At 45.9% G+C, this 6,897-nt stretch overlaps 1 long non-coding RNA gene across 1 annotated transcript; it reads right to left on the bottom strand.

Annotated features, from left to right (window-relative positions):
- Positions 1-1,855: 1,855 nt before the first annotated feature.
- On the bottom strand, positions 1,856-5,556 carry LOC143272941 (uncharacterized). Its single transcript, XR_013050626.1, has 2 exons — positions 4,261-5,556; positions 1,856-2,378 (listed from the first exon to the last, which is right to left on the bottom strand). It is a non-coding gene; the product is annotated as an uncharacterized LOC143272941 (long non-coding RNA).
- Between the last annotated feature and the right edge of the window lie 1,341 nt (positions 5,557-6,897).

Here is a 6,897-nt window from a genome sequence, read left to right as displayed (position 1 = left end):
AGGAGGACTCCTTGGCCACAGTCAGTCAGGGGCAACCGTCTGCTTCTTAACCCGGTTCTCGAAGGCAGAAGGGAAGAAAGGAGCCCACACTGACACCACCGCCTTTGCTTTTAGTTTCCTTTTTAATGGAGTTGTTATTTGGCCTCTGATGAGTTCTGATTGCTCTCTCCCCACACTCTGTCTTACAGCCCTCCCATCCTTCCCAACCCCTCCCAGGCCCTTTCTCAGGTTCATGACTTCGTGGTTGGTTTTACGACCCATTTAGTTCAACCACCCACCTGTGTGACCATCAGACTGGAGTGTCCACTGGAGTCTGGTGGGTACACTGGTGGCCACACATGTAAAGGACACGATTTCCCATTGCCTGAAACAATTAGTAACACAGTTCAACAGTGACGGGCAGAACTCTGCCCCCCTCATCACCAAATCCCTCCTCCATTGGTATTTGACTGTTGACAGGCCCATTCTTTGTTTTTTTTTTAACTTATTTATTTTTTAAAAACCCTTTTTTTTAATTTTTACCTACCAATCCCAGTTCCCCCTCCATCCCCTTTTCCTGCCTCCCCACCTCCTCCCATCCCACCCCTCATCCACTCCTCAGAGTGGGTAAGGCCTCCCTTGAGGGGTCAACAAAGTCTGGCATGCCAAGTTGAGGCAGGATCAAGCCCCTCCCCGCTGTGTCAAGGCTGAGCAAGGTATCCCACCCTAGGAAACATGTTCCAAAAGCCATTTCATGCACCCGGGATAGGTCCTGGTCCCACTGCTGGGCTCCCCAAACAGATCTAGCTACCTAACTGTCACCCACATTCAGAGGGCCTAGTTCAGTCCCATGCATGTTCCCCAGCTGACAGGTCAGAGTCCATGAGCTCCCACCAGCTCGGGTCAACTGTCTCTGTGATTTTCCCCATCATGATCTTGACCTCACTTGCTCCTATGATCCCTCCTTCCTCTCTTCAACTGTAGTCTAGGAGCTCAGCCCAGGGCTTGGTCGTGGATCACTGCATCTGCTTCCATCAGTTACTGGATGTAGGTTCTATGATGACAATTAGGGTAGTCACCAATCTGATTATAGGGAAAGGTAAGGTCAGGCACCCTTTCCATTATTGCTAGGACTCTTAGTTGGTGTTATCCTTGTGGATTCCTGGCGATTTCCCTAGCACTAGGTTTCTCCCTTAACCCCCTAATGGTTTCCTCTACCAAGATAGCTAGCTCTTTCATTGCTCTCCCTCTCCGTCCCTCCCTCCTCTGGGCCATCTCAGTCCCTCCTGTTCCCATCCTCCATCCCTTCTCTTCTATGCCCCCCTCCCAGTTTACCCAGGCAGTCTTAACGATTTTCTCTTCCTGGGGCCCTCCATGTGTGTCCCTATTGGGGTCTTCTTTTTTACCTAGCCTCTCTGGGGTTGTGGATTGTAGCCTGGTTATCCCTGGCTTTGTATCTAATATCCATTTAAGAGTGAGCACATACAGTGTTTGTCCTTCTGGGTGACAAGCCCATTCTCATGCAGGCCCAGGGCAGGCATCTGCAGCCACAGTGAGTTCATGATTGCAGTGACTGTGTCTTGCCCAGGAGATGGCATTTTGTAGCTTTTCTCTAATTTTTTTTTTGTAAGAAACACATTCAAATTTGATCAAAGAGAGTAAAAGTGACTTCAGTGTAAACATTCAGAGCCTTCAATGAACACATCAACAGCCAAACTCTACCCCTGCTTCAAGTGAACAGGACCAGGAAAGCTGAGACTCAAGTATGCTCGCTCTTGGTAAAGCATATGGCCTCCAATGACCTGTGCTGCTCTGTGGACTTCTGTCCTAGTCAGGGTTTCTATTGCTGTGAGAAAACACCATGAGCAAAAGCAACTTGAGGAGGAAATGGTTTATTTCATCTTATATGTCCAGGTGACAGTCTATTATCAAGGAAGGCAGGACAGGAACTCAAGCAGGGCAAGAACCTGGAGACAGGACTTGAAGCAGAAGTCATAGAGGAATACTGCATATTGGCTTTCTCCTCATGGCTTGTTCAGCTTGTTTTCCTACAGCATCCAGGACCAGCAGGCCAGGGATGGCACCACCCACAGTAAACTGGGCCCACCCACAGCAAGCATCAATCAAGAAAACACACCACAGGTTGCCCACAGGCCAATCTGGTAGGGCCATTTTCTCAACTGAGGTACTTACTTCTCAGATGACTAGCCTGTGGCAAGTTGACATAAGAACAAGCCAGCACAGCTTTTTAATCTTTCTTTTCTGGCCATTTCCCCTACCATCTCTTTTCATGCTCCAACAAGGCAGCCATCCTGGATCCTCAGTTCCACCATTCACTGCCAGCCTCTGTTTCTTGGTCACATTCCCAGAAAAACCAATCTTGTTGTCTACGACTGTCTCTGTTTAGGAAAAGAACAAATTATAGATCACTAAATAGGTGTGTCTTAGGACAGGGCAAGCATTAGCAGGCAGATCTAGGAGTGCAGATCAAGAATTATGTTCTTTAGGGGCCAGGGAAATGGTTTGACCAGTAAAATGCTTGCCACACCAGTATGAGGAACTGAGTTTGATCCCTGGTACTCAAGTAAAAAGACACAGCTGTAGTCTCACCACTGGAGGTTGGGAGGTGGGGTGGAGACAAGAGGTCCCTGGAGCTTGCCGGACAGCTATATTAGCCTAATCAGCCAGCTCCAGAGCCCAGTGGAAGATGCTGTCTCTAAAACAAGGTGAACAGTTTCCTGAGGAACACCACCCAAGGCTGACCTCTGATTTCCACACATTTGTATTTGCATGCACCCAAAAGAACACATACCCACATGCACATACATGTGTGTGTCTACACACACACACACACACACACACACACACACACACACACACACACGAAAGAATTATACTTCTTACTTAAAAAGCAAGCAAAGTAATTCTTACCAGCTTGGGCAATGTACTGAGGGTTGTTGAGCATTTTTGAGCCAAATCACATCTGTACTCTCTCCAAGTCAGTACCTCTCCAAGTGGCTAGAAATTTTTAATTCTCTTAAAGAAGAAATAATTTTAAAATCTCCATCTTTATTAGGTTTCATTCTAGTCATTAACAATAGCACCGCCCTCTACTTATGAGTGACAAGAGCAGAAATCTTCAAGCCAAAAAAAATCCATTGACTTAGAATGAGAAAGTAAATGACTTCCTTTTGGTAATTAATACAAATAAACTTCCCATTTTATTACTTTGTCATCTAATTAATTGACTGTTGGTTATTAATATCACTCTATCAGGAATATGGAAGAAGACAATAACAATGACTAATACACATACAAGATTGTAATCTGGAAGTGGAAAATTACTTTGTTTTTAAATTTTATTTTAATTTTATGTGTATGGGTGTGTTTTGCCTGCATGTATGTCTGTGCATTGTGTGTGTGGTGCCCACAGAGGTCAGAAGAGGGTATGAGATCCCCTGGGACTGGAGTTAAAGACAGCTGTGAGGCACCATGGGGATTCTGGGACTCGAACACCCTGTCGATCTTCTGGGAGAGCAGCCAGTGATCTTAACCACTGAGTCATCTTTCTAGGCCCTCAAAACTACATTTTTAAATGAATCAGATGCACAATAATGATAGAATTAATTTTGTTCTTACTGAAATTGCTTCGTATGATGAGTTCTCTTTGATCTAACAGCCTGTTTTAACACGAACAATGGCCTGGAGTCTAGCATGGGACCTGAGCAGAAGAAATTATTTGCCTCTCCTCCAACTGTCCCCACCACCATTGGAAATTAGGCTTTAGAGAATACACACACACACACACACACACACACACAGTCTCTCTTTGTATTCCTAGCTGTCCTGAACTTGCTATGCAGACCAGGCTGGCCTTGAACCTACAGAGATCTGCTTGTCTTTGCCTCCTGAGTGCTGGGATTAAAGGTGTGTGTCACCATGCCTAGTTCTATATTTTATTAAATAACTGGCTATTTTTAAAAATTATTGTCCAAGCTGGAGTGTGTGGCATGCAAAAAGACAAGGTGAAGACCATTGCTAGATGCGCATGCTGGCTTTTATTGGTGGTGGGGGGGGGGTGACCGTCCATTTCCAGGTGCACATATCCATAAACATTCATGCAGAGGCCCTGCTTTATCCCTCTCTGCCTTATTTCCTTGAGGCCAGTCTCTCTCTTAACCCTGCTCTTGCTGTTTCATCTAGGCTGGAATTCAGGAAGCCCCGGGGACCTTCCTGCCCCCACACCATCCACCCCCAGCACGGAAGTTAGCCATGCCTTACGTTTACATCGTTCCTAGGAACGGAATTCGAGTCTTCATGCTTGTGCGGCATGCACGTTTACCGTTCAGCCACCTCCTCAGCCCCAACATGAAGACGTGCCTGTTGGGGCTGAACAACTCTGCTGACTGACGCTGCTAGGTGCATCCCTCTGCACCTGTATTAACTCCTTTCTGTTGCAGTGGTAAAACACCATGACTAAGGCACCAACTGGGGACCAAGTGTTCACATGTCAAGCCTGTGGGGAGACATTTCTCATTCAAACCTGCACACATTCCTGTCTGTCAGGTTTTTTTGTTTGTTTGCTTGTTTTTGTTTTGTTTGGTTTTTTTTTGTCTTTGTAGCAGCTTTATTCAGACATGATTTAAACATTGCAAAGTCCACTCATTCAGTGGGAGTTCCTGATCAACATGCACAATGGCCCAATCTCTAGTAGCACAAAAAACCAACAAAAAACAGTCATCAGCTTTTAGCATGTTTACAAAGTTACACCACCATCACCACCATGGATTTTAGAACATTTTTAAAACAGAAAGACACCCTGCAGCCCCGGCAGTGTTAACTCAGATGCCCCAGCCCTATGCAAACAACAGCCTAATCTGAATATTTGCCTACTGCAAGCATCTCATATAATATGTAGTCTCTTGTGACTGGCTTTCTTTGCATGTCATAAGATTCTCAAGGTTCATCCATGTGGTAGTATAAATTAGAACTTCATCCACAGCTGGACACGTTGGTACACACCTTTAATCCCAGCACTAGGGAGGCAGAGGCAGGTGGATCTACACATTCGAGGCCAGCTTGGTTGCAGAGTGAGTTCCAGGACAGTCAGGGCTACACAGTGAAATCTTGTCTCCAAAAAAACAAAACAAAAAACAAACAAAAAAAAAACAATAACAACAAGAAGAACTTCATTCACTTCTTTGTATCACTGAATGCATTTCCGTTCTACAGGATACAACAGGCGATCTGTCCCCCCACCAGCTCGTAGACATTCAGGTTGCTTCTACTTTCAGATTATAATGAATAAAGTGGCTACAAACATCCCAGATAAGTTTTTATGTGACCACAAACTCAGGAGCAGAACTGCCATTATCTGGTATCTCAGCCAGCTCAGGTTGCTAAAACTAAACGCTGTAAACTGGTTGCTTTGTCAGGAAAGAGCATATTTCTCAAAAATCCCGGAGGCTGGAGGTCAGAATGCCAACATGGTGAGCCTTTGGGGAGGGCTCTTCCTCATCCGGGTGGCAGCCTGCCTCTTCAGTACAGCAAATCTCTGTACAGCTTCTTACTCACACTGTCTCCCCTAACTCTCCCGGCCCGTCCCGCCCCGCCCCACCCAGACCAATCACTTCGCTCTTCCAAACAGTTTATTTAACCCATGAGCAAATTAGTGTTTGGAACATTAAAGGAATTTACAACCAAGTCCAACCCAACTGCAAAGTCACTTCCTCACTGAGAACAGGCCAAAAGGGCTGGCTCTGCCCCTTGAGCTGGACTGTCCAGGGCACAGAGGGAAAGGGCTCTCAGCTGTCTTGTGCTCTGAGGGAACTTGGCTGATTTCTCTGGATGATCCTTGCCTCAGGAGTGTGACTCTTAGAAGTCCAAGCCATCAAGTGGTTCAGTATCTGAAAAGAAACACAGTTTTGATAGTTAAATATACATAGAAGCATAGTCTCACAGTTTCAGCAGAACCTTGAGAAAAGCCCGAGGATGAGAAGCAGTACCTTAGGAATATTCAGAACAGGAGTCTGGCAAAGGTGATTGCTGTGCCCTCAGACCACACTTAATCCTGACGAAGAAGATAATCCTGACGAAGAAGTTTCTGTCTGCCTAAAGTCACCCATGCTTATCCTTGCTTACTCGTCATACGCCAGACAGAGCCCCTCACAACCACTGGCCAAAGAAGGCGACTGAGCCATTCAAAGCCAATCAGTGTGTGTCCTTGGGCATCTTCTCAAATATAAGAAAGACATGGCATGCATTCTTGTATTTGCCTAAAGACTTTATTCCTATGACTCTTTCTGAACAAGCCACAGGAGTAAAGATACAGAATGGACTTATCTCCGTTTCTTCTTATTTCTCTTCCGAGGCAGGGTCGCACCATGTAGTCCAAACTGGCCTGGGAGTTGTGCTTCTCTTGTGTGGCTCTCCTGAGTGCTGGGATCGCAAGCGTGTGCCACCATGCAGGTCCGGTTGTGCCGTGAGGAGCTGTCATTCATGTGTCCATTAACACATCCTTCGTCTGTAGTTAGTGTTCTTTGGCGGGCTTTGAAGGGGCGGGTTTAGGGAAAGAGATGGGGGAGGTGGACCTTCCACCAGAACATTCCAGACTCTTTGGGTATAGGGATGCCAGGGTGCCAGGGGTTGAGGTGGAGCTCCCACCCGAACATTTAGGACATCCAAAAGGGTCACAGACTACAGATTCAAACTGCTTTCTTTTACTTTCCACAATTTCACTCGGTATTTTTGGTTCTTGGATTTCACAGTGGCCACAAGAAAGAGAATCCATTTTAAAGAGGCAGAAGGGCAACTTTTTGCGATCAGGTGATTTGACATTCAAAGGCATCAGCATACGTGTCTGCTGCTCTGGACACATATTCCTATAGTGCAGTTCTGTTTAATGTCATTTTAAAATAT

Source organism: Peromyscus maniculatus, chromosome 4 (genome assembly GCF_049852395.1).
Source record: "Peromyscus maniculatus bairdii isolate BWxNUB_F1_BW_parent chromosome 4, HU_Pman_BW_mat_3.1, whole genome shotgun sequence".
In the NCBI taxonomy this organism is placed as follows: domain Eukaryota; kingdom Metazoa; phylum Chordata; class Mammalia; order Rodentia; family Cricetidae; genus Peromyscus; species Peromyscus maniculatus.
Note: the sequence above shows the minus strand (reverse complement) of the source record. Positions and strands in the feature narration are given on the sequence as shown.